This window comes from Toxorhynchites rutilus, chromosome 2 (genome assembly GCF_029784135.1).
Source record: "Toxorhynchites rutilus septentrionalis strain SRP chromosome 2, ASM2978413v1, whole genome shotgun sequence".
NCBI lineage: Eukaryota > Metazoa > Arthropoda > Insecta > Diptera > Culicidae > Toxorhynchites > Toxorhynchites rutilus.
Window position 1 is genome coordinate 315552158 of NC_073745.1, and position 26263 is coordinate 315578420.

General features: G+C 36.8%; 1 protein-coding gene across 1 annotated transcript in view; it reads right to left on the minus strand.

Moving 5' to 3' along the window:
- The window catches only part of LOC129768531 (tetraspanin-9), a 50395-nt gene extending 28112 nt beyond the window's left edge, over positions 1 to 22283 (minus strand). The window contains exon 1 of the mRNA XM_055770251.1: positions 21595 to 22283. The gene's annotated coding sequence lies outside the window, so the exon portion shown is untranslated. The remainder of the gene's footprint in view (positions 1 to 21594) is intronic.
- Positions 22284 to 26263: the final 3980 nt, after the last annotated feature.

The following is a 26263-nucleotide window of genomic DNA, read 5'->3' on the forward strand; positions in this document are numbered from 1 at the left end:
AGTCCAATAAATTGCCACTAAAGGCGCAATGTAAATTAATCACAAACGGCTCCAATGCCGGTCGATTCCGCTGCGGAACATCAACAGAGAGCAAAAAAAAAAAGATTGTGCTTCCCAGGCGTCGTCAATCAGTCCACAGTGCCAGTGGCCAGTCGGTGAACGCCGCTTGGAAGGAACTAATTGTCGATTATATGCAGGAAAAGTGTACTCCAAACATTGGAGCTTAAAAAAAATTGCCATCTCATGAAATTTGGATTACGGTTACTTAAGACGGAGCCGGTCGAACAGCGACTGATGTTGTGATCTATGTGCAATTATTATTTCGTAAAACAAGCTTGTTTGTAATTTGAAGCTGGTCGATGTTTCGAAATGTCTCGGAGTAACGCGACATTGGGTTATTGGCAATAAATAAAAGTTAAACACCATAAAATATGATTTTCCGAATACATATGAATCAAACGAAAGTAAAGTTTGCTCTGCGGATTATATAATATGGTTTAATTAAGCCGACTGTTTTGTCGGAAGCAGATGCTTGTTTCAACTGACCGGCCTTTCTAATGCGACCGCTTCGTCGTAATTTTTACCGAATTGCGATTGTTAAGTCACCTTTCTCGCTTTGGAATCGATTTGTAATCATAGTGGAACGAAGATTTATTGTCACAGTTGAAAAAATGTGGGAAATCGTCTGCTATGTTTTGTATTCTATTGGGATGCTTCAATCATTGATTTGACGTAGGATATTGGATTGCCCTGACTGACTCACTTTTCTCACGAGAACATTTTGGTTCTTCGCATTCTATCTCTTAGCCTATCTAGGAACGAATGCCTTTTATTATCTCATCAATCGAGAGAATAATTACAAAAACCACTTAAAACTACTAACTGTAGATTTTTCCATTGTGAAATGTTTTAATTGTGAATATTTTGGTAATTGTGATTTTTTCAATTAATTTCTATTAACTGAACCAGTTTAGTGCATTGTATAGTGTGATTTTTGATCCAGTTTTCAAATGGAACTATTGAAGTTATGATGATGATGATGATGATGCTGACCAAAATCATACTTCTACAAAAGCTTGAGCAGGAATATGCAACATTGACATCGATATAATCATAGTCTCATCTTTAAGCTTAAAGATTTCCCAGTGCTTGTAGCAAAAACGTCCAAGGCGTGAACATCCTCAAATGATTGATTGAATTGAATCCAATATATTCAAAAGTTTCAGCTGAGAACATAAAAAAATTATAGGAGGTTCTGTTCAAGACACGACCGCATTGTTGACGTAGAACTACGCTGTAGTTCAATTCAAGTCGCTTGTTTATAACTGCGGATATTATTTTATAATGCGAAAATTTTGAAATAAACATTGTACCAGTTTGGTCGCCCTGAAATGTTTTTTTTATTGTAGAATCATTTGATGATTAAGTCTTGTGCTCGCAGAACAATACATGCTCGAGATAAGCGCAGCTGTCATCCTTAGTGGAGAAAGTTTTGCTACTGGCAAGCGAAACCAAATCACATACAAAATTTTTGGATTCCTCGAGTCGAGAAGACGCACCACGCTAGATATGGGGTACAGACTAGGGAGGCGTTGCTGATTAATGGTCAGCTGCATCCCAATAGGAAGTATCCCGTGTCGGGCACAGGTACAGAGCATTGAAGACAGCAACATCACAATTACGAAAACACTTGTAATACTAACCTCGAGCCAACCGCGAGTAATCGGTTACATATTACTAACATAGTTATAAGGCAAACATCGTCGAAATATTGAACTCCCGGCCCCGTCAGGTTGACGCCATATGAGCCTTAATAAAAATATATATTTTGTATAAAAAAATACTTATTTGGTGACTAAATAAACGTAATGAACTCTATGTGTCAATCTCTACAACCTCGAAAAGAGTAGCACTGCTTCATTATGATCAAGATTGGCGCAAATGCAATCCTAGTTGAAAGAAATTTTGCAACTGGCACGCGAGCCCAAAAAAATTAATAACTTAATATAACTTATCGAATAGCTTCGTATTCAGCAAATAATATATTGGTGCACAACCTTAACACCTGCCTCACCATAGCGTCAGCTCAATGCATTGATGACAGAAAACAAACAATGTTAACTGCTTGTAAAAAGGCTGAACATTTGCCTCAGCAGAGATTCATTAATATTCAATATAAAAATTTCCCTCTCGCTATCTCCCCTCCATGTTTATATTTATCATTACGACTGCATAATTTGCAACACCAAACAATCGTCAATCATAAAAAAAATTAAAAATTTAGGCGATTGTTGCATCGTTACAGGGCCAATGCACACGGGAGCAGATACAAATGGGGTTTCAGCGTAGCGACGTTGCACTATTTTTACGTACGGGTTATGAATCTCGCACGTACGCATACAAATATCCATATATCGATGGCTTGACGCAACTAAATATACACACACTTATCTCCGTTTTGCACTCTTCTCAACAGAAGCCCTTTCTGTTAATATTTCCAGTCTAAATTGGCTTAGCTGTCATCCTTTGTGGAGAGAATCGTCATGCGAAACCAAATCACTGACAAAATCCCAGAACATTTATTTTCTTGATGAGCTGACGATAGCCTAGCTTGATGATTCCCCACACAATTGTGTAGCTCAAAACATTAATGTAATGGCGTCAGTTTTATGCAATGATTGTAATGCCAGAAATATCAGCGAGTGAATAATTTGGTCGCGTCCACAGCTCAATCCGAAACGAAGACATATGATGACGCAAAACAAGGAAGAACAAACGATATTCATTGCTTTGAATACAGAACGATACTGAAAGTTTGCCTTCCTTCCTTGCTTGAGACTTTAAACTTCTTCGGTTCATTCGTCTCTAACCTTCAAAAGACCTTGGAAAACTTTACTTATCCATAATATTATTCCTCCAACCCCAATGCCTTGAGAAAGGCATTCGATCTCTCGCCGTCCAGCTCGCCCAGTAACGACGTTGTTCAGTCGATTTCCTCACGAAGAATGAAAGTTTGCCTCAGCGATGATGATGATGATGATGTTGATTTAGAGAGACTTTAAACTTTTTAGTTCATTCGTCTCTAGCCTTGTGAAAGGTCCTTGGAAAACTTTACACTACTCCTGCATTACACCTCAACCCTCGCTGCCTTGAGAAATGCACTCGATCGCTCGTTGTTCAGCTCGTCCAGCAACGATGTTCTCCAGTCGATGTCCACACAAAGAATGAAATTGCCTCAGCGAGATCCACTGTTTGCACTCTAGACAAATGTTTTCCTTCGTTTTTCTTCTTCACGTTCACGGAGACTTTGCATCTTACAACAGGCGCAAACCATTGGCCCTTTTCAGAATTACAAAAACCTTCTACTAAGGATCTAATTATAAAATGTAATTGCATTCTACAACAATAGCCGAAGTGATAAACGAGCGAATTGAATAAAAAAATTAATGAACTGAGTGGTATGAGCTACTCATGAGGGGCTCAAAATGAAAGGAGTGTAAGTGACATCATCGATTTCTCTACATCGACTCTCTCTTTTGGTCACAACTCAGATGCAAACATATTCCCAGCTGTATTTGCCAATGTGAAAGATAGGTCAGAACCTCATCTTTCGAATTCTATAACAAACTCGAATTAGAACGTTTTTGCAGTTGAGTTATTAACTGAAGAAAAAGTTGATGAAGAAAAATCGATCAAATCACTTACACCCCTTTCGTCTTGAGCCCCTCATTTAACATCTACATTTGAATTGATACACTACACAGATTCACATTTTCATCCTAATTTTATCTTAATTTTTTTCAATTTTTGAAATTTTTTTATTTAGACTTTTTTGCAGTAATCCTTATCTTATGTTTCTTGATTGTGCAGGTTTTATTTCCGCTATCCGATGAGTAAATTTATTGTTTCTATATTTTGAACAAGTTATGAATAAATATCAAGAATATAGACTCTGTCGAGCTTCTACAAGACCAGGTGATGATCCTTCTGCCTTGGCCCATTGTAAACAAACAATGCTTCAACTTATATTCTAGTGTATTAGTATTGGTGACTACCATACACTGCATGATTTTCATGTGTGTGTGCAAGCGCTGAGCGTAAACCAAAGGTTTTGTATTTTTCAAGTGCCAAGTTTCTATAAATCCAGTTACATTTTTCCGTTCTTTTAGTTGTTTTGATCAATAAATCTGGAAAGTGCCGAAGGGAAAAGTGTTCACGGAGAGAAATGAAAGACAAACCGATGCATTTCACCAAGAAAATGTTGGTATCAGAGAAATTTATCGTCGGATTGGACGATCCCATGAAGTAGTGCTCAATTATTTGACGAACCCTCAAGGATACGGTAAGAAGGAGAGAGCTACACGTAAATCGAAGCTCTCTGACCGGGATAAGCGGGAAATAGCTAGAACAGCTTCGAATACCTCAAAATCGCTTACGCAAATAAAGCAATATTTCAATTTAAATGTTGCTCGGGTGACAATTCGTTAAGTTTTGGTAAAAAAATCGAGGGGTTATTTGCGATTACGTCGAAATTTCATAAATAACTCTTCAGTAAAAAGTACCGGGACCCTGAAAAGGTTTAATGGCTTGTGTAGTTTTGTAGAATCATTTCATTTAAAATTATTAGTAATAACTAATTGCGCCAGTAACACCGGCTGAGTGTATCCTATGGCTTACCTTCTCTACTAACACACATCCTAAATTCCCGAGATATTTATGAGAGGTCGTAGAGTTCTCTACATCTCTCGTAAGTAAATATTGAACTAACATTCCTTCCCTTTCCTTAGCAGTTGCAAGGACGTGGCCAGGACAATTCTTAACTGTTGGAGAAAGCACCCCTTCATCTAAGAGATAATACTAATCATCAGCAACGGATGGAGGCTAGCTTTTAACTGAACAGTTCTGAATTCGTACCACCTACGATATTGTGCAACTTGCTCAATGCTAATGCTACTGTAGTTTTGTAGAATCATTTCGAGAAGCAACGAGTCTTTCTTGCCTTTGCGAGAACAATACACTAATCGGTCATATGTCGCAATTCGTTTCTTTATATCAATGCACCCATTGCACTGAGTATTTAACGAGAAGCATCTTCCGTGCATCGCCATTCAACAAGCATCAAACACACGTCTAGTGTTCACAGCTCGATGGGAAACATAAAACACAAAACGAGCAGAATAAGCGACCTTCGTTGTTTCGGGCACAGAAAGATTCTGAGAATTTTCCTCATAGGAGATGCAATACTTTTACGCTAGCGACAAATTACTTACTACGCAAGGGTGGAGTTTACTTCGTAAATATTCTCTTTTCGCTGCCCCCCTCCGTTGTTTTTATTCTAGCGGCAGCATAAGTTGCCCGTTATTGACAGCTCAGTTCTGGAAAGCACACAAATGAACAGAACAAATGTATTGGGAAATGGGAATGCTTCCAATTTTCATCAATTTAAGCCATATACAGACTATGGGATTGTAATGTATAGAACATAAAACAAATTTTAGAAAATTTCCGATTCGATTGATATGCAAATCGTTAAAATCCGTTCGCAGCGAAAATAGTTATTAACGTTAACTTTATTTCATAAAAACGTGACCTGTTTTCTGATTTTGCACCCTTAATGTAAGACGTAGTCCTACGTCAAAAATCCTCACATAAAGAGGGTTTAAAAGGTTTAAGTTCCTCATCTTACACCATCTCACATCGCAAGACGTCTGAGTAATGCTAAAGCTCACATGAACCGACAGTGAGACATGGTATGTTGTGACAAAAAATGTTTCCAAAAGAATACATTTTGCTATATCCCATAACGAAAAGTTCTTCAATGTATAGGTTATCTTTACTGACGAAAAAAGTTCGATTAGGATGGTACTGATGGAATTTTGGTGAAGGCTGGTGCATAGTTTGGACGGGATTCTGTGCAACCGGAAAGCGCAAGATAGCTTTCATATCATTCAAGGATTATTTACATGTTCTGAAATCTTTTCTCCTACCATTTTTGCATGGGTATCGACAAAAAAATCACATTCCGGCAAAACAGCGCTACTATTCATATCAGCAAGGAGACTAAGTAATGGAGTTCGGACCAAAAACTTAATTTTTTCGACTGGTCGACTCGCTCTCCAGATTTGAATCCTGTTGAAAATCTTAGGGGGATCCTTGTAGGCAGAATCTACACTGAGGGAAAACGGTACACCACGATTGAAGAGCTCGAGGTTGCAATGTCCGAAAAAATGAAAAATATCGAGAATGCCTTTCAGCAGAACTTGGTAAATAGTATTCCAACACGAATTTTCAAATTTATTAGTCGAAATGGCAAGGTTGCCAATTATTGATATGTAAATCAGCCGATCGTTTTAAATTTTTCATTGATTTTTTTTATTAATCCATTTATTTTTACAGGATCAGTTACATAAGTTTAAAGGAGCCATACTCCTGACTATATTTCTACTAGCATATATTAACATGTTTCCTTAATTCTATGGTTAATAAAATAGGAAACCGATTACTCGCGGTCGACTCGAGTTTAGAAGGGTGACATATTTTCATTAGGAAAAGGATGGGATGTAAGGAGATTGTAACAATGTTCACACTCATACTCACATTCTCATTCACATTCACACTTCACACTCAATTCTTAAAAACTATCATTACATCTAATATGTAATTGAATTTAACTTATCCTAATGGAAGAGAACCGATAGCTCGCAAAAAAAATTTCATTGATAATACTATGAACTTTGAATTGGTCTTATAGAAACTGGACAGCGGAAATTATCATATTTAAGCACAATAAATAAACAAACAACTCTTTTGAACGAAATTGATGTTAAATATACTTTATTCTAAGCATTCAACAATGTATGAATGTATCTTGTTGAAATTCTAACTGTTTGTGTTGCAACGAAATAGAATCAGGGTGGTCTTATAGTAGTTGGACAGAGTGTATTTTGATTTTCTCATAATTTTCTAATGTAGCACATTTATTTTAGACTGGTTCGGCTTATCCACGTGAGAGCGGAATAACAGCTCAGAGAGAATTTGAACACCAGAGTTACCACCCAAGGACTAATCCACAGTGTGAGCGATTATTATTTCATCTGTTTTGTACATTTCTGGCGTGCAGTACTTGAAGAGGTGGATGGATCTCAAATTTAGCCATAGGAAAACGGGATGACCATGGACAGAGTTACTGTAAATCATAAGGCACTGAAACTCTTAAGATTTTCTTAGAAACACTTCCGACTTCAACGCTGCGCCTAGAACTTTTTCTAACGTTATGTGTATCGGCTGTGTCTAATGAAAGAAATTTTTCGAAGCTTCAGCTTATTGAGAGCTATTTGAGAACGGTTATATCGTAATCTCGTCTGAACAAGTAGCCAATCTTGTATGTTGAGAACGAAACAATAAAAAATTTTATTATGAAATAATTATTAATTTTGTTGCAATCGAGGGCCGGAAGCTTCATTTCCGATATGTTGGTAAATAGTTTTAATAAAATGTCCTTCGAAGATCTTACTCAGTGCAGACATGGGACTCTCGGGCGACAGCTTTCTCGTAGATAGATACTTTTAAGTTCACTTTTTTCTGAGGCAACATTGAAGCTACCGTCGTGACAAACAAGCATTCAATGCTTGGAACCACAATTTGAGCAGTTTGATTGAAAATAGACCAAAGACTGCAAACGCGAGCGTTTTCTTTTGCCCTCTGCAAACCCACACCAAACACCGACCCTTCAAACTCTCATCGCTCGAACTAATAGATCGCGACGCGTCCGGTTGTCTGGTGGCGCAAGAATGGCCCACTTTTGAACCCTACGAAGGCAAGCGAAAGCATCATGTTGCAAGTAACAAACCATAAAACGATGACGGTTTGCTTTGGACCTCTAAGCAAACAGCCGAGAGGCATAGGAAAAAAGTGAGAATTCCTCCAAATGGGGACACTCTCACACATTAAATCTCCGGATAAAGAAACTTCTCCATTGCAGGGCCCCCGTTAAGCAGATGAAAGTACTTCTGTCGAGTCATGCGCCCGCCACAGGTGAGTCGGAGCTGCTCACAAAAGAGCAGAGAGCACTGGAAAAGAAAGATACGATCTTTGGTCACACGACACAGTTTGTAAATTTTGCCTCGCCGGTCGCCGTACTTGGCAGGTTGGAATAGTCAAGTTTGCTTACTCGACTGATAACGCTATCGTGACCGCCACCGTGTTTGGCTAGAACGGAAGCCTTCCAATGTAGGCCAAGCAAGGGTATGCAAAGCAACTACTTATAATAATTCCTCCCACGTGATGACAATTTGCGGTCTTTATTCTTTTCCCAGTGCAAATTCCGCACATGGTTTAGATGCACATACCAGCAGTCATATTCAACGAGATCACGATCTTGACATCGCTGCTTTTGCTCCCTCGGAGAGCCGCATCACCACGACCAGCACCAGGGTAGACAAATATAAACAGTCCGGTTATTCAAAAGGTTATGATCTCGCACTCTAATTCATGTGCCGGCGGGGCTTTGTACGCGAAAATCCGCCGATCTGCATTCACAGCACAGTCTCTCCTCCATGATGGGGCCGTGCAACGCGAGGCGAGAGAATTATCATAACAATTTAGAGCAATCTAGCGTCGAGCGTCGCAATAATTTACGAGATTTTTATAACACAGATTGCTCTTCACCGGAGTGTACATACGGAACGAACTCACACAGAAAGGCAAATGTACTCTGTGCATCTAATCTACCTCCCAGACCACGTCCACCCATCCTAAATCATTATTCTGTGCTACGGTTCGGCTCTGCGCCTGGCCATAAAATAAAATTCAAAGTTCAATTCCATAATATGTATGTTTATTTTTTGTTTTCTGTCACACGCACGAGTCACACACACACACACACAAACACTGTTGGAAAGGGAGCAACGGGAGTGATATAGGAAATACCTCGTTAAGAGTAGTCGGTAAAAATATATGACATTGTGTGTCCGGTAATTTACCGGGCTTTTTATTTATGTTGGACCCTGCGATGATGGGTCGCAGTTTAGCCGTTTTCGTACGACCAAGGTGAAATTTGCACGGAATGATGAGCTCGGGAAGCGATATCCCCATATAGATAAAGATTAATGTTTGTGGCCCTCGGGTTCTATTCAGTATACGACTGCAATCACGTTTTGGCAAAAATTAAAGTGCGATTACCAAAAAACGGAAGCGACAATATGTTTGGCCACCCATATTAAATAATTAGATAGTTAACAAACTGAGATACGCATTTTGATTATTACAACGCCCCTGGCAATCATATTTTAAACTTTCTGACTGCCATTCTCAGCGCCAAAACTCTCATCACGCCAGCGAAAGTAGTGCAAGTTGAAGGACAAGAGGAAACAAACCACTTGGCACTTAATAATTTATAAACATATCATGCGCACGGCTTGCAAGGTTACAAAAACACTAGAATTCATATGCTGTATATATTGCGCTAAAGTGTGACTGCGAGTGTAATTTGTGGTTATCTGTTGAGGAGCACGGTGCTGAAGATAATTAGGAATACGAGAAAAATAATCTCGACAAGAGTGTTGGTAAATCCGAGTTTGGTAATATGTCGAATAAGTTCTTCAACAACATTATGTGGTTTGTTATCAACTAATTTCTACAAAACTATTCGAAAAGTGCAAGTGGGGGGTTTCACATACGATCGTGTTTTGTTGAGTCTAGTGATCGTTCGATTAATCTTATTGATTGATTAAATTTTAAAACAATCACATTTATTTTAATCTTTTTAAAATTTCTGAAAAAAATATATGAAAAATCCATACTATAACCAACAAGTTATCCACATCGGAATAAGGACTGAGGTACGATCGCTGGAATGGATGGATGTTTCCCTAACACAGACTTCAAAATCATGAAGCCTGGAGGAATCGGCATTGCAAAATAGATGCGATCTGCGGGTACTTTTGTACTCGCTTGCGTTTCTGGAAATCGGAATGTTTCCCTAACACAGGCTTCAAAACCATGGAGCCAGGAGAAATTTGCATAACAAAATAGGTGCAAGCTGCGGGTACTTTTGTACTCGCTTGCGTTTCTGTAAATCGGAATGTTTTCCTAACACAGACTTTAAAACCATGGAGCCTGTGGAAATCGGCATTGCAAAATAGATGCAAGCAGTGGGAACTTTTGTAATCGTTTGCGTTTTTGCGATCATGTTTTGTTGAGTCTAGTGAACCATGAAGCCTGTGGAAATCGGCATAGCGAATTAGATGCAAGCAGCGGAAATCTTTGTACTCGTTTGCGTTTTTGCAAATAAGAATATTTCCCTAACACAGATTTCAAAAATATGGATTCTGGAGAAATTGACATTGCAAAAATTGTTTTCAAAACAGGCTATTGAAATCACACCAATCGGTATATAAGCGAGTGCCGCTCGGAAATCCACTCAGTTATGATTGCGCAACGATTGAGGTACGATCACTGGAATGGATGGATGTTTCCCTAACACAGACTTCAAAATCATGAAGCCTGGAGGAATCGGCATTGAAAAATAGATGCGAACTACGGGTACTTTTGTACTGTGGAAATCAGCATTGCAAAATAGATGCAAGCAGTGGGAACTTTTGTACTCGTTTTCGTTTTTGTGAATTGGAATGTTTCCCTAACACAGACTTCAAAACCATGAAGCCTGTGGAAATCGGCATAGCGAATTAGATGCAAGCAGCGGAAATCTTTGTACTCGTTTGCGTTTTTGCAAATAAGAATATTTCCCTAACACAGATTTCAAAAATATGGAGTCTGGAGAAATTGACATTGCAAAATAGATGCAAACTACGGGTACTTTCGTACTCGTTTGCATTTTTGCAAACCGGAATGTGTTTTTCCAATACAGATTCCAAAACCAAGAAGTTTGGAAAATCGGCATTGCAGATACATTCAAGTCGACAATACTTTTATAACCCCATGCATTTCTACACTTCGGAATTCGTTTTGCTAACACGATCTACAAAAGCGGGTACAAATGCAACGCTTTGGCTTGATTAAGACTGCATAGGAAGATATCTCTTCATGTAGCCAGCTCACTGAACTTCTAAGCATACCGTTTGATGATTAGGCAAAATGTTGATAAATATTTGCTGCGATAACTACTACCATAATGCATAAATTGGCTTAAATTGGGATTTATTTGCAGTTGAATTCGTAAATAGTTTCACTTGTTTAATTAATAATTTAATCGGTACACACAAAAGATAGCTCTGCGCAGCTGCGATATCGTACCTCATTGAGTACATCCGAGGTGGGATTATTACTAATTGAAGGAATACAATTGATTACTAAGCCAACGGCAGTCCTACGTCAACCTTGCGGTAATATCATAGGTATAACCCATCCACAGTTTTTCTAACACTACTTTTTCATGTTTTTTCTGACAAAAATATAATTTATCCTAATTTTATTCAAAGTCAAGATAGCGTTTATAAATATCATTTTTTTTTAAATATTGTTTTCAGTGTAATTTTTTTTTATTTGCTCAAATTTTACCAACTCTGCCAACTCCTAAAACGAGTGGAGCAATGTTTCGAAAAAAAAGTCATAAACATTTGATAATAATAGTAAACAAGTACATTTGTTTGTATATATTTGATATGTTTGCATATCAAAAATGTAAACCGGAAACATTGTTAATTAGACTGCAATTCAAAATCACCTTAGTAAAGCACATGTGGCTAAAGCGTAGTGCGCAATCTACCGGTCGCCTGTGTAACCTAGAAATAACACGCCAGAAGATCATTTTTACACATACAGTTGTTCGATCAAAAAATAGTACTGAACAAAAAATACAGCTAGGAACAATTTCAACAATGTTCTCCTCAGGCATATCATTTCCAAAATGACAAATTCAGAATACTGAAAACAATTATATATGCGACATAAAGCTTCGAAAAACCATAAAAAATTAATGTTTGGAGAAAACTTCGCATTTATTTATCTATACAATTCGTTTATTTTTACACACACACAGTTACATAGCTTTTAAAGAGCCAAACTCTTAAATGCAGGCAAAAATTTTTTTGTGTGGGGGATAGGGACCGCATAAAAAAACCGTGCAAAACTTCACCAGTAGCTTTAAAAAACCGGGTACACATTTTGAAAAAAACTTTTTTTGTGCGGTAGATAGGGACCGCATAAAAAAAGTTTCCCTCAAGAAAATAACTCAAATCCACGCTGTTCACCGTTCAATTTCCTTTTGTTTCCCTGCTTTGCGATGGGACAGTTTGCCTCTTCGGTTGCGCGTGGCTGTTTTGTGCTTTTAGTTACATGCCGAAACATGATGCTGTTAGATATCATGTCATGCAAAAACTTAGAAAAACTTAGAGCATTTGATGGGAGGAAAGGAATGATTTCAGAAGTGGATAATTGAGACGCAAATATGCTTTTTTCGCACTGAAATGCATATAAACTAGGGATTGTTAACCGGTTTTACCGTTACCGGTTTTACCGGTAATACCGGACCATTTTTCATTACCGAATTACCGGTAATTTTACAATCAACAACCGGTTATTTCGGTAATTTTTATTTTTTCACCATAAATAATATTTGCCTTTATGCCGCTTTAAAATTTTACTCGAGAATCTAAATAAGATCGGGAAAACACAACGGCTGCGTCAGTGTCGATACCCATACGGGAGAAGATATCGACACTTACATGTAAACATGGCTAGAGGCACAAAAGTCTTTCTCTGTCTTTCTCGTTTCCATCGTTTCCATTCGCTGTATACATGAATGAGTGCTTGACGTGACATATCACCAGCAGCATACGAATGAAAGAGATGATGAATCAACATTGTGCCTGTCTCACCGCTTTCATACCGAAAAAACATCGATTGTTGTGAATTCATTCATTTGTTTTTTTTTAACACGCACGAGATTTTGGTTAGAACGAAACAAGTTTTGTTAGATAAAATGGATTTTGAAGGAAAAGTGAAGGCAGGATTGTCGGAAACCTCAGTATGGAAGTACTTTTTACGAGGTAAACAGAACAGAGGGATTGCAAAATGTGTCAAGTGTGATAAAATCATCAAGTGTGAAGGCTCAAGCACAAGTGGATGTAAAGCTCATCTCCGATTGAAACATGGAATACTACTGGACAAACGACCTGCATCTGCCATTCCGGAACCGTCTAAAGAAGTTCCATCAACATCCGGACCCGAAGCCAAGAAGAGGAGTATCATCCGATATTTCTTCAAGTCAAGCCCTTTGGATGCTGTTCTAGCTAGATTGGCAGCTAAAGATGGAATACCGTTCAGCACTATTTGCAATTCGGAAGACATCAGGCAAGGGCTGGTAGCTCGTGGGTTTTCGGACATTCCTCGAACCAGCAATGGAATTCGCCAACGAGTCAAGACATTTTTCGAAACAGTCGTCATCGAGTATCGGAAAGAGTTTGAAAATATCAAAAAGGACGGGGGAAAATTAAGCCTAACCTTCGACGAATGGACTTCGATTAGAAATCGGCGTTACATGAACGTGAATGCTCATTCGGCCGATAAAACTTGGAACCTCGGTCTGCAACGTGTTGAAGGCTCAATGAACGCGGAACGGTGTGTTACCTTACTTTCTGAGAAAACATCCCAATATGGAATATCGACAACAAAGGACATAATGGGTGTCACGACTGATGGGGCGTCCGTCATGAAAAAAGTTGGAAGCCTCATACCAGCTGCGCATCAAGTTTGTCTCGCGCATGGCGTTCATCTAGCGGTCACAGACGTGTTGTATCAAAAATCCAATTCAACTTCGTATTCAGGTAATAATTGTAAAAAATAAATTAAATGATAAAACATAAATAAATTTTCCGTTCAATGCAGATTTTGCCGATTATAACGGGTCGGACACAGAAAATGACGACGATAATGATGATATCACCGATTTTTTCGCGATCAACAGTGAGGAAACCGATGAATGTATCATTAAGCCCGAATACTGTCTAACAATCCAAAAAGTACGAAAAACGGTGAAGCTCTTCAGAAAATCTCCGGTTAAAAACGACGAAGTTCTCCAGAAGCATGTCACCGCGGACCACGGGAAGGATATTTGTTTGCTCCTTGATTGCAAAACTAGATGGAACAGTCTTCTGGCAATGTTGCGCCGATTCTACTACCTCCGAACTTCAGTTCAAAAATCGATACTCGATCTGAAAACGAAGCACAATATAAGCTTCAGCGATCAAGAACTGACAGCGATAAAGGAATTGGTTGATGCCCTCGAACCAGTTCTGGTCGCCGTTGAACTGCTATGCCGGAAGAATTGCACTCTTTACGAAGCTGACGTCGGATTGCAATTTATGCTAGAACAGGTATCGGATCAACCATCAGAAATTTCGAAGCAGCTGCTTGAAGCCCTGATTGAAAGGATTACAGAAAGACGTTTCGTATATGCAGATTTGTTCGCATATATGAATAATCATTCTGCTCGTGGTGGTGACACAGCTAATGGTGACTTTGGCGTTCTCTATCAAACGTCACGGACTACAATGATCAAGCAGGCATTTGAGATTGTGCGTGACCTGATGAAATTTGACCAAGATGGTATTGATTCAGTAGCTGGTAAACAGCAGGAGGAAAAGCCACTGGACGATGCAGAACCTGCAGAAAATTTGAGCATCAAGGAAAAACTGGAACGACGATTGCAACAGTCAAAGGTTTTAACGTCCAGCTCCAACACAACGTCTACAAACGTATTGATGAAGACCCTCAGACAAGAGTTTTCCTACTACGACGCAGAGAACATCAGAGGCAAATACATGACGATTGTATTTGATGCTCTTCGTACTGTACGCCCAACATCAGTGGACTCTGAACGTGCCTTCTCCGCTTCTGGAAATTTCGTTAATAAGATTCGATCTAGATTAGGAGACGACACAATTAACATCCTTAGTGTCCTCAAGTATTATTTTAGCCAAAAAACTGAGTAGCAAAAACTTGCTAAATGTTTTGTTTGTTTGTTATCTAATTAGTAACAATAAAAGCCATGGAATGGATTCATTTCAAAGTATTTTGTTTACCGGTGATTTACCGGTTTTACCGGTAATGAAATTTTCATTACCGAGTAACCGGTTATTGAAATTTTGGCACGGTAATGCAATCCCTAATATAAACCATCGAAAAAAAAAATAAATGGACGATAACTTCGTCAAATATGCTTCTTTTCATATACCGCTAAAAAACAATAAAAAAAACGCACAAGAACAGAAAACAGCACAAAAAAAAGCGCGCAAAAAAACCGCTCAAAAATAGGTTTTACTGTATATTTTGATAGGAAAAGGGTGGTAAAGACGGACACCCTAATTAAAATTAATTTTTTTTTCGTGAATTTCACAAAAAAATGTATAGCTATCTCAACAGAAATTGATAGTCTAGGTCTCTTCTTAAAATAAAATTCGTCTTTGAGGCAGAATGTGTCCGGCATCTTTGAAAAAATAAGATTGAGTCGGGAAAGATGGACACTAACTGAAAATTCAAGTTCATGTACTCGATAGGTTTTAGAGGTCTTCAAATACGCCTTAAAAATGATCTTATTAAAAGGATAGAGTAAAATCACCTAGAAGGGCTTGTAATTTTTCTCATTTTTTCATGTCTAAAGTAGCTTCCGGCATTCGGGATGACCAATTCGGATTACGTTTTAATAACCGCTCTACTGATTCGTTGATGATATATGGTTGCACTTGCAAACGTAGTTAGTGGGCATATGTTAGAAAAAGGAGAAGATAATTCAATTGTTTTCAGAACAAAAGTCCTTTCCCTTCGACGGAGTGTTCGTCCTACGTGACTTGATAAGTATTTTTCATGAGTTTTTGGGTAAAAAAACATAAATAACTTTAAGTAGGATTAAGATATTGACAAGTTCTGCATCGTAAAATGTTAGAATTGATAAGCTCTAAAAGTTATACGAAGGCAGTTTTGATGTAGAATTTGAAATATAAAAGTGAAAGCAAGAAAACCCGTTTTTTCATGATCACCCTAATGCAATTTTTTATTTTTTTATTTCATCGAAAATTTTGGACACCCTGTTTTTTGATAACATAAAAATGAGCGCTCTATCATATGTAACAACTTTGTTGAAGACAGTTTTTGTCTAAAGAACAAATATCTCAAACAAAGTTGTTTTTGGCGCTTTCTATCTAAGTTGCATTAGGGTAACCATGAAAAAACGTTTTTTTCTGCTTTAACTTTTATATTTCAAATTCTACATCAAAACTGTATTCTCACGATTTCAAGATCTTATCAATACCAACATTTTACGATGCAGAACTTGTCAATATCTTAATCCTACTCAAAGTTATAGATGTTTTTACCCAAACACTCATGACTTAAATTGCAATTTACTCAAACACAAACAATAACATAGTTTTTAAAATCACATATTATTTAGAGTGAAATCTGTTCTTTCAAATTCCGCCAACAAACATTTATGTTTGCCCCAGAAAAAATTACAAACAAATGAAAAGAGCGTGTTTTTGGGAAGAAATATCAATAACTTTGAGTGATGTTGAGTTATTGACAAGTTCTGCATCGAAAAATGTTTGTATTAGTAAGTTCTAAAAGTCTTCTGGAGACAGTTTGTATGTAGAATTTGAAATATAAAAGTTAGAGAAAAAAAAAATTTTTTTTTCATGATGACCCTAACGCAATATCGAAAAATGACGCTTACATATCAGTTATTTCAAGAGATAGAAAAAAACTTTGTTTTACAAAGATATTTCAAATAACTGGGACTACAATATTGTTGAACTATTCTCACCTCTATCTGTAAAGATAAGAAAGTTAGATTTTTTATTTCATCGACAATTTTGGTCACCCTATTTTTGATAACATAAAAATGAGCGCTCTATTGTATGTAACAACTTTGTCGAAGACAGTTTTTGTCCAGAGAATAACTGTCAAGCTCTGAATGCTAATTTCCACTTAAATGCATCTCCTGGACCAATGGTGCAATGGTGTTAAAAAAAACTGTTTCATAGTTCGGTTTTCCCGTAAATTCGACTGTAAAATAGTATTTATTTAGCGTTTATCAAATACACCATTGTGGAGCACTTACAGATTAGTTTCTTTACTATTTGATCCAATTGGCCTTTCAAAAATATTGCAGTTATTAGATTAAATAGCTGTAAACAAAGTTACTAAATAATTCATATTGAATTCATGAATATTCAATCAGCTGTACTTACAAATCAATATATATATATATATATATATATATATATATATGTATATAATAAAATATAAATTCTAAGAACCTTATATTTAATGTTGAATTCACTTTTTATAATTTACAGAACAATGAAGCTTTTCATTAGCTATTGATTCAGCGTTAGCGCATCGTTTTTTTTTCTTCGGATTATCGCATTTAGCTATACACTGCGTTTCACAATTGTAGAACCACTCCATTTTTATGAGTTTCCAGAGATACGTAAGAAGTCGGTTGAATTGAAGTATATAGTGTAGGATATGATAACTATCTTCATTTATAAGACTGGTCGTTTGAACTTTATTGTTGTGCCCAGGCGCGAAACATTCAGAAAACTAAAATTCCAATGTTTCATAACTATAGAACCAGATGGAAAAATTATCACTCCTCTACAAAATTAACGTCAGTTTAATATTATTGACAATAATTTTCTTATTCGTAGGTCATCTTTAGTTGCCAATCAGTTCAAATACCCTATCAAGAACATAGAAGGAGTGATCTTACGAATAGTAGATGCAGCTTACAAGCAGTATGAGTGATTTGAAGAGCTTAAACGAGCAGTATTCTCTGCGTAGAACGACATACCGTTCTGTCTCATATTCCGAACAGACTCAAATTCCGAACACTTCACTGTTAAATCTAAATTTACTACACTTTAATGTTATAATTAATTGAATAATGAAAGCTCTGACATTCTTTAAGGTATAAACTACATTTTAACATCATTTACAGGCATTGATTTAGCCTATAGTTTCAAATATTAAACATTTGCAAAAAAGTGACAGTCAAAACCATAGATAAAATGCTTGTGTTAGCAAATTGTGTAAAAAACAAGCATTGTTATTTTTTTTGTTTTTGTGGTTCTTTCAATTTCTTTGTTTGCTTTTTTCATGTTAAGTGCTAGAAAAAGTGAGAATCTACAATAAATAGATGAAAAATGATATTTTGTGCAGAAATATTCATTAAAATTAGTATTGAAGTAGTGTTCGGAATTTGAATCAAGTTTCTTTGCATGATTCAAATTCCGAACACTTCATTTTAAATGTAAATTTACTGAACTTTAATGATATAAATAGTTGAATAATGAGAGCCTTACCATTCTTTGGGTTGTAGGCTACATTTTCATACCATTTACAGGTATCGATACAGCCTATAATTTATAATATTAAGCATTTGCAAAAAAAAAAGTGACAGTCAAAACCAATGATAAAATGTTTGCGTTAGAAAATTCCGTAAAGGACAAGCACCGTTATTTTTCCAGTTTTTGTAGTTTTTTCAACTATTTTGTTTGCTGTTTTCATATTAAGTGCTAGAAAAGGTAAGGAACTATAATAAATGGATGAAAAAAAAAAGATATTTTGTGCAGAAATATTCATTGAAATTAGTATTGAAGTAGTGTTCGGAATTTCCATCCATGATTCAAATTCCGAACACTTTATTTAAACGTAAATATACTAAACTTTAATGGTATAAATAATTGAATAATGAGAGCCTTGACATTCTATAGGTTATAGGCTTCATTTTAACATCATTTACAGGTATCGATCGATACAGCCTATAATTTGCAAAAAAGTGACAGTCAAAACCAAAGATAAAATGTTTACGTTAGCAAATTCCGTAAAAGACAAGCACCATTATTTTTTCAGTTTTTGTATTTTTTACTACTATTTTGTTTGCTGTTTTAATATAAAGTGCTAGAAAAGTAAAAATCTACATCAAATGGATGGAAAAAATGATATTTTATGCATAAATATTTATTAAAATTAGTATTGAAGTAGAGTTCGGAATTTGAATCGAGTTTCGACGTATGATTAAAATCCCGAACACATCATTTTTAAATGAGAATTTACTGAACTTTAACGTTATAAATAATTCCATAATGAAAACCCTAACATTCTTTGGTTTGTAGGCTTCATTTTAAAATTCATTTACAGGTATAAATATTGCCTATAATTTATAATCTTAAACAGTTATCAACAAAAGTGACTATCGAAAAACAGTGATAAAATGTTTGCATTAGCAAAATCCGTCGAAAACAAGAATCGTGAATTTTTCGATTTTTGTATTTTAATTGCTGTTTATATGTTCGTTCGGTAAGAATCTCGTTACGAATCTTCTATAAATTGTTAAAAAAATCTTTTGTGAAGAAATCTTTATTAAAATTAACGTTTTATAGTGTCCGTAATTGGAATCAAGTTTCGAGGCATGAATCTAGTTCCGAAAGAAAATGTTTGAACACTATTTTCCGGCAAATACAATGATAGTTCACAAATTAGGGTACAAAGACAATCCAACTCTGGTGCAACAGTATAAAAAGAACATTTGTTAACAAATGTTTGCATGCACTTTCCTTGCAAAACGCATGTCGCAGGTGCAAAACCAACGAGAGTAAAATTGATTTTCTTAGCCAGGTCTTCAACTAAAACCACAATAACAAAACAAAATAATTAAAAAATAAAAAAAAAAACTAAAAATAATTTGCAAAAAAAAGGAATCCTTTTCGCATAGATCACGCCTAGTCGCATAGGAATATCGAACGTAGACTAAATCATGTTAACTTTGAAAAAAAATAGCTCAAATGCGATAAGAAACACACCTCTGATTTTTGGATATCTTATGTAAAAACTCCTCAGCTGTCAAGAAAAAATATAAAAATATATAGCGCCCTTAGTCCCGAAACCATGTAAACTAGAAAAAACGAACACAATCGATAATTACGAAAACCAAATCAAATTTTCTTGCAAGTGAAATATTTTTCCACAAAAGCTTATTATATATTCTAGCTTATTCGCTTTAATTTGATATATCGATCATCAGAATCGGTCCAGTAGTTCAAAAGTTATGAATTTTTTAAACAAATGCATTTTGGCTGTTCGGAATTTGGAACAAAATTATTCGGAATATGAATCAGTGGCATAAATGGTGTTCGGAATTTGAGACAAATGTGATTAATGTAATTTTTAGTTTGTCACCAATTTTTTTGAGTCAAATGAAAAAGAAGGCTCTATTGTATCCAAAAATCAAATTAATTTCGCGATAAAGTACCATTTTGAGTAATGAGACACTGTTTAATGGCCACCAAAGCTTAAGTGTTCGGAATTTGAGACAAAACGGTACAAGAGAACAAGGAATAGGTCAAGTTGGAGAGCGTGATCCAATAAAATGAGTGATAGTGGAAAACCACCAATGAAATGATAGAGTGAAAGAGTTTAGAATCAAAGAAATTATGAGAGTTGAAGAGTGAAATGAAATAATATGGATATTCAAAAAGTTGGTGAGAAAGAACGAGTTAGCGCAGGCGTAGAATTTGTATTTTTAATTACAGAAATAGATTTCTAGAACTTTAAGTAGATTGAAAAACAGAAAGAGTATAAGAGAAAAAAATAAAGAAGAAACTATGTATATAAGTTTTTTTGTGCAGCAATGGTTAAGTAAAATTATTGTAACATAAACGTTTTAGTTTTGAGCCGTTAAGAATAAATTTATGTGGCAAAATCTTATTGCAACACACACACATCCTGAAAGACATATAAAACAATTGAAACATAATTATTTTGAACGATAAATTCGACTTATTTTCTTTTGAATGTATTCTGAGTGGCAAGCTCTGGAATACAACGGGAATCAATCTCAAAGCTCCGACATTTTAATTGTGACGCTAATTACTCTGCCAATAATGAATAATGAATTATGGAAAAAAAATCAAACACCCGAAACTTTTTTTTCCGATCAAATACAATTCAATTTTAATTTTTCATATATTTTTTTCATAAGAGTTGAAAGTAGTCCGTGGTCAATACAAACGAGCAATTTTTAATCGTTACTTAGATACATTTTTAAATGAAAACAACTTTATATATTAAAATAACTTTAGTTACACCTTGAAGAATTCAGAGAACACCAGTAGTATATTGACAACTTTGAAGACGGTGTAGTGTAACAACTATAGAGTACACCAATAACAAAAATGTACTCCGAAGACAATGTTCCCTTATAAACCCATTTAGTTGATAAAGCTGTCGAAGCTCGTTTTCTGATCTTTTATGAGCACTGTGGCAAAGTGCCTAAACAAACCTCATATAGCGATTCATATATGTACTGAAGTAATCCCACAAAATAAATAATACTTTTTCCAATTTTATTTTGTTTATTGTGTGGTTGCATCCACACTGCACACTCAGCATGCAGCACTTTGCTTCGCCTTTACATCTGTGCTTTGGCAAGATACAAATCTTTTATCCGGAACAATTTCGCTTTCGAGGCTATTTCTGAAATCGATTTCAATCTTCCTCCCCAAAACGATAAATAATCGGATAATCCAGTTCCCAAACTCCGTTTCAAATAACCGTACCAGAACTTGAGCAACTCACTTTTAGACGTGGTTCGATTTATCCGCTGGTTCGGTTGTTTTTGCGCAGAATTTGCCCCCGAGTGGACAATCGGCTCTGTTTTCTAGTGATCGACCACACCGCCCCGTCGTTGTTGGGTCAGCAACGGAAACCCCTTCGCCTTGCCTCCCGATCTGTCGCTTCGATTTGATCTCTGCAGTCTCCGAAAAGTAGAACACACCACCACTGTCCGTCGAGATTCGTTTCGTGACTTATGGCGCGCTGAATACGCCACGCAAACCCAGTGACACACCCGCCGACGAGTTGGAGTTCTCTCCTTTTAGCTCGTCATCATCGCCGGCATTAGAATTGCTAATCGATCACGTCACGGTTTATTCCGCACTATAAAATCGAAAATCTTCTAACAGCTCAACACTATGTATTTATTTATTTATTTATTTCGGTCGGCCCCAGAAACATCCACAATTTTTGTACGCAGATCAGGCCTCGAATCTCTCGCGCACTTTCTACACCACAACACACGATGATACTGGACAGAATACTAAATCAGATTGTGCTTGCACAAAATGGACTACCAACAAACGGTAAGTGAAATCGTACCCCCGGCACCGAGGAACATTGAGCAGATCACCGACACAGACCAAACCTCACCGCGGCTAGTCGCGCACTGTCTACTGAACCTCTGCGCGGATGATCGTGCCGCTGAACTAACAACAAAACAAACCCTCGGCGCTTTGGATCGCTGGATTGTGGAGAAGAGAGGTCTCCGCGCACACCCAGAGAGTAATCTCAACGCAATCTCCTGAACTGACCGACGCAAATCGCCCAACGCCTAGCGGGAACGCCATGGAAACTGAAACGCGCAACATATGTGTGTTTTATGATCTGTACAACAAAACAGCGTGTGAGGTTTTCATCGACCTCCCAACTCTACCCTATCTTCCGTTCTCGCGTTTGATTAATTTGTCGTTTCTCACTTCGTTTAGCTTCAAACAGTTTTTCCGGTTTGGGTGATTTGTATTGGACGAGCGTTGCACATCACTTCGCACGCCGCATGGAAAGCGATTCAGCAGCAGTGGCGTTTTGGGCGATGGAAAGTGTCGTTGCATTACGAGGGGAGAGCACACATTCGATTCCGAACTTTGATCCATGAGAGACGGGCCCAAATGGAGGAGCAATTAAATCAAGTGCCACTTGGGATTAGTATGTTTTGTGTGAAACGAATGAAGAATAAACAAGCCGAAAATAATATTGTAGCATTTGCAATAAATCTATCGTAAACATATCAGTGTTAAAAAAAATCCGGCGTAGGAGTTATAGTTGTCGCCCATATGAAGTGATGGAAAATAATGGAATAAATATTGGGTTTTTCAGCCTCCAATATTTACAAATTGAAATCTTCATTATTGAACAATAAAGTCATTACCTAACTTCATCTTTTGAAGATAGTTCAAATGTTGTCCAATCTGCAAATAGTATTTTGAATTCTGGAGTTTAAAGGGCCTGGGTGGGTAAGAAAGTAAAACGTACCCCCTAACCAAATCACCAGGTCTATGGGAAATATTGTACAGTGGGGGAAAATCCTACAAGCGCACCTGGGTTTTCTGAAAATTCTAGATATATAGTAGATAAAACCATTCCTTTTTTACGTAGTGATTTCCTAATGACTAAATGTGTACTAACTTTGTTGTTTAAGTCATCATTGGTGCAAACATATTTTTTTACTAAACATTTTTAAAATTATGGTGCGAAATTCTCATAAGCGCAACTGGCATTTTAAATATTTTCCCACCAATATGTAAACATCTTGGCCATTTTTCAACACATCCTGGTAAGGTTGTAACGTGAGAACGAGTTAACCACAATCAGCTAAGCAGTGAAGTAGCGCAATTGAATTTGAAGCACGATGCCGAAAGGAAAGTTCTTGGACGAAACTGAGCGGAGATTAATAACCGAATTGAAGGATATTGGTTTAAGCAACCGGGAGATAGCAAAGAGGATCAATAGAGGAGAAACAGTGGTCCGGATTTTTTTCAAGAAGGGCCCAAAATATGGCATCAGAAGGAAGAATAAAGGTAACTGTAAAATTTCAAACCGCGACCGGAACCGCATCATTCAGCTTGGGGAGACTGGAAAATTTAATGCTTCGGAAATAACGCAAGAACTGGACCTTCCCATATCCAAACGACGTGTTTCCCAAATTTTGCGAGGATCTGGACATCTGGTTTACACGAAGAAGGGAAGGCAAAGAAACCAAACCTCACCCCAAGGCACATTAAAGCAAGATTGGATTTCGCTAAACAGCACATGGATTGGAAGGCAGAGTGGGATGAAGTGATCTTTTCCGACGAGAAAAAGTTCAATCTTGATGGTCCCGACAGCTGTGCGTATCATTGGCATGATCTACGAAAAAATCCCGAAGTGAAGTTGAGCAGGAATTTAGGTGGTGGAAGTCTCATGGTGTGGGCTGCGTTTTCAAGAAAAGGGAAAACTCCTATCGCCACTATTTCGACAAGGATGAACTCCGACAACTATGTAGAGCTACTGGACAGTGTTTTGGTTCCATTTACAGAAGACATAATGGACGAAAACTTCATCTTCCAGCAGGATAATGCTGGCATTCACGTAAGCAAGAAATTATTGTCATGGTTTTCCGAAAGAAACATTCAAGTTATGGACTGGCCAGCTCGTAGCCCGGATCTCAATCCCATCGAGAATCTCTGGGGAATCCTGGCAAGGCGAGTCTACAGTGGTGGACGGCAATTTGCAACAGTTCGTGAGTTGGAGAGATGTGTAAGGGACGAGTGGAATAAAATTCCACATGAAATGTTTGATAATCTCATTGAGTCAATGCCAAACCGTGTCTATGAAACTATTCTGAAAAATTTTCATTTAATTGTTCTTTGAGAATAAAGTCTGATGTCGCTTATAAGAATTTCTACCTTGAAAACACGTTTTTCTCATTCTGAATAACTGTTGAGAATAGGATTGGGACTTTTTTTGGCAAGATAAACTTGATGTTCGAAGGACATTTAAATCCCATGAAAATATTTTGGAAATATATATCTAGTTAATCTTACAGCTAAAATATACATGTGCGCTTATAGGAATTTCTCGCACTGTATAGGGCAAGGATGGCCAAACGGTAGTCCGCGGTCTACCGGTTGCCCGCGTAGGTATTCCTAGGCGCCCGCCAGCTGGTCTAGGATAGTGTCAACCACAAACGCAATGGATTAAATATTCTTCCACCTTTTGCCGTAACCATTTTACAAGGTGTTTATGCTAACCTCAATTAAACATATTAACTGTAAGAGTAGATATTTCTCCATTAAAGTTTCCGTTTTGATATTTTCTTTCAGATTGTTAGTTATTTCGTATTAACACATCTAGTTGTCCGGTCGTAACTTGTAATATTTTTTTTTGAAACTGTGTCTTATTTTAAATGTGTCACTAGGAAAAATTTCAACAATATTTTTGCCATCCTTTATTAAATGACCAATTGAAAACATCCAACATAAGATTTCGAGAGACTTGGGGGGTCTTCGTAGCCAATTGGTTACGCGTTCGCTTACCAAGCGATCGATCGTGAGTTCAAACTCAGGGCCCTCAATTGACCATCTTTGTGTTGTTATAGAATAACTACGTCCACGCAACCATCATCAGCGATGGAAATCGATCCACGGTCGAAATAAGATCGATTCATCCATACAACTGCTCTGCTCTGCAAGATGATGATGATGTTGAATTAAAGAGGCTTTAAACTTTTCAGTTCATTCGCCTCTCGGCTCTGCAAGAAACATCGGGCTGCTGTTCTATAAATAACTCAACAATGATCAATATCAACTGTCTCCGCTGTCCGGTCTGCTGAACAATGGATGAACAGAAAGAATACCCTTACGCATTTAGGCTACAACTGTGTAATTTACCATAATGTAATGGAACAGAAAAAACTTAACGCCTAAATGGCTACTACTAACGACTGTGTAATTTACAATTTATAGAAACATAAACATATGTACATGTACACGATTAAAACCCGGCTCTGTTACAGCTAAAATGCTAATGAGCCTAATAAATAAATAAATGAGATAAAAAAAAAGGTTTCGAGAATCAATAAAAGCTAAATGAAATAATTGTGCAGATTTCTCTCAAGAAATATAGTCATGAATAGAACAACAGTGATGAATGAGAAATTAGAAATTTCTAAAATTAAATTTTGAACCCTATTATATAATTCTAGTTGAATAGAATTTTGCTCGTTAGCTCTAATTTCCTGTTATAGATAGAGTCGGGTGGAAGCTGTCGGGATAATTTGTCGAGCTGTTTGGTTCGCTTGTTGCATTCTTGATATTTTGCCTATGGAAACATTTCGGCAACATTTCAAAATATGAAATTCGCAATAGGATGATGGCCAGATGTTCGGCTCTTTATTTGCAAATACGAGACCGGGAGAAACTGCATGTATGCATGAAGTATATGAAAGTTTAGGGAGTAATAAACGCATTTTTACAAACAAATGATGAACTATGATTGAATTTTCCGTATAAAATGAATATTCTTTAATAAAGTACAAGTTTTCTGCAAGAAATATTGAACAGATTATTTTTTTCTGTTTAAGATTTTGTATATTGGGCATATATTGGAATAATTTTAATACTAGCCGAGTAGAAGTAAGTACTACGAATTCAAA